This window comes from Callorhinus ursinus, unplaced genomic scaffold, assembly GCF_003265705.2.
Source record: "Callorhinus ursinus isolate GAN/ISIS: 27379988/994484 unplaced genomic scaffold, GSC_fseal_2.0 scaffold9, whole genome shotgun sequence".
NCBI classification, from domain to species: domain Eukaryota; kingdom Metazoa; phylum Chordata; class Mammalia; order Carnivora; family Otariidae; genus Callorhinus; species Callorhinus ursinus.
This window is the reverse complement of record NW_027397071.1, coordinates 14072602-14075617: the sequence shown is the minus strand read 5'-3', so window position 1 is coordinate 14075617 and position 3016 is coordinate 14072602. Positions and strand designations below refer to the sequence as shown.

General features: G+C 38.3%; 1 pseudogene; it reads left to right on the top strand.

Annotated features, from left to right (window-relative positions):
- Positions 1 to 510: 510 nt before the first annotated feature.
- On the top strand, positions 511 to 2565 carry LOC112824302 (T-complex protein 1 subunit zeta-like; annotated as a pseudogene).
- The last annotated feature ends 451 nt before the right edge of the window (positions 2566 to 3016 follow it).

Here is a 3016-nt window from a genome sequence, read left to right as displayed (position 1 = left end):
AAGGCTTCAGCTATGTGTCCTTGGGTCAATTGTATTCAAAAATTAATTTAAAAAAATCTATATTATACAGTTTTTATAAGAATGTATAACAACACATGTGTAAGTGCTTAATATTCAATTATAGTAAATTTAAAGCATTTGAGTAAAATTGATTTCCATTTTTTCCCCCATGAAACACTAAGCATTTTCAGGGCCATGAATAGTTCAGATTAAATTATTTGATTATTCACTCAAAGTGGTGAGTGTGTGGGCAACATTCCCCTGCTGTGTTAGAATGAGATGCTGCTATATTAAAATGTTATTATAGATCCTTCTTCAAACAAATCAAAAGCAATTACCAAAAAAAAAAAAATGGCATTACCTTCCAATACCACTTGAGAGAAAACACTTGTTATTTAATTAAATGACCAGATCCATTCTTTATCAAATAGGTATTGAGAGTCAATTCTGTACTAGGCACTATTTTCATTAAAAAAAAAAATGCAACAGCTCTTCCTGTGCTGGTTAGCAATGGTGGATGTGAAGATGCTGAACCCCAAGGCCAAGGTGGCCCAAGTCCAGGCGGCACTGGTGGTCAACATCAGTGCAGCCCAGAGGCTGTAGGACGGGCTGAGGACTAACTTGGATCCTAAGGACACCATAAAGATGCTTGTTTCTGGTGCTGGAGACATCAAACTTACTGAAGATGGTAATGTGCTGCTTCATGAAATGCAAATTCAACACCCAACAGCCACCTTATAAGCCAAATTAACAACAGCCCAGCATGGCGTAACTGGTGATGGTATCACTTCCAATGTCCTAATCATTGGAGAGCTGCTGAAACAGGCTTTCTACATTTCTGAAGGTCTTCATCTCAGAATAATAACAGAAGGATTTGAAGCTGCAAAGGAAAAGGCACTTTAGTTTTTGGAACAAGTCAAAATAAGCAGAGAAATGGACAAGGAAGCACTTATAGATGTGGCCAGAACATTTCTTCGTACTAAAGTGCATACTGTGGGGCGCTTGGGTGGCTCAGTCATTAAGCGTCTGCCTTCAGCTCAGGTCATGGTCCCAGGGTCCTGGGATCGAGCCCCACATCAGGCTCCCTGCTCAGCGGGAAACCTGCTTCTCCCTCTCCCACTCCCCCGCTTGTGTTCCTTCTCTTGCTGCCTCTCTCTTTCTCTCTCTCTGTCAAAATAAATAAAATCTTTAAAAAAAAAGTGCATACTGAACTTGTTGATTTGTTTGTTTGTTTGTTTGTTTTTGCTAATGTCTTAACAGAGGCTGTAGTGGACTCCATTTTTGCCATTAAAAAACAAGATGAACCTATTGATCTCTTTGTGGTTGAAATCATGGCGATGAAACATAAGTCTGAAACTGATACAAGCTTCATCAGAGGTCTTGTTTTGGGGCACAGCATCCTGATATGAAAAAGAGAAAGAGGATGCACATACATCTTCACATGCAATGTGTCATTAGAATATGAAAAAACCAGAAGGGAATTCTGGCTTTTTTTACAAGAGTGTCCAAGAGAGAGAGAAACTCCTAAAAGCTGAAAGAAAATTCACTGAAGATAGAGTTAAAAAAATAATAGAACTGAAAATGAAAGTCTGTGGTAATTCAGATAAAGGATTTGTTGTTATTAATCAATAGGGAATTGACCCCTTTTCCTCAAATGCTCTCACAAAAGAAAGCACAGTAGCTTTGAGTAGAGCTAAAGGAAGAAATATGGAAAGGCTGACTCTTGCTTGTGGTGGAGTAGCTCTAAATTCTTTGGATGATCTAAATCCTGATTGGGACATACAGGACTTGTTTATGAGTATACTTTGGGAGAAGAGAAATTCACCTTTTTTGAGAAATGTAACAATCCTCATTGTCAGATTATTGGTCAAAGTATTAAATAAGCACACACTCACTCAAATAAAAGAAGCAATAAGAGGGGCGCCTGGGTGGCTCAGTGGGTTAAGAGCCAGCTCTTGATTTCGGCACAGGTCATGATCTCGGGGTCCTGAGATCAAGCACTGAGTTTGGCTCCATGCTCAGTGGGAAGTCTGCTTCAGGATTCTCTTTCTCTCTCTGTCCCTCCCCATGCTCGCTTACTCACTCTCTCTTTCTTTCTCTCTCTAAAATAAATAAATAAAATTAAAAAAAAAGATGAAATAAGAGATGGCTTGCAGGCTGTTAAAAATGCTACTGATGATGGCTATGTAGTTCCAGATGCTGGGGCAGTGGAGGTGGCCGTGGAGAAGCCTTGATTAACTATAAGCCCAGTGTAAAGGGCAGGGCCCAACTTGGAGCTCAAGCACTTGCTGATGCATTGCTCATTATTCCCAAGGTTCTTGCTCAGAACTCTGGTTTTGACCTTCAGGAAATGCTAAAGTTCAAGCAGAACAATCAGAATCAGGTCATCTTGTGGGTGTGGACTTGAACACAGGTGAACCAATGGTAGCAGCAGAAGTCGGCATGTGGGATAATTATTGTGTCAAGGAATAGCTTCTTCACCCTTGAGTTATGATTGCCACCAATGTTCTCCTAGTTGAGGAGATCACACGGGCTGGAATGTCTTCTCTTAAAAGGTTGAACTGAAGCTTCCCTTGTATCATCCGAATCATGAAGACTCTACAGAGTGATCCCAAGAATATAGCTATGGAATTTTTGTCCAAGCTTCAGATAATTTTCAAAGGAATTTTCTTTTCCCATATGAAAAAAAAAAAAGAGAACACTGACATTCACATTCTGAAGTTCCGAAATTATAATTACAGTATTTTTAAAAACTGCACTACTGTGCTCACATCTTAAGCAGTCTGTTTTTACCCAATGGACAGGATGATTTGCTTTAGCTTCAGTGATATAAAAGTATCATGTTAGATAAGTATATGTTATCTACCTTGTTATTAAATGTTCCTTGAAAAACAAAAATAAATATTAATTAATTAATTAAACAAACAAACACTTCTGTCCTTATGGAGCTCATATTTTATAGTATTTATATATGTAAACATATATTACATATATAAATTACATATATTAAGGTAAT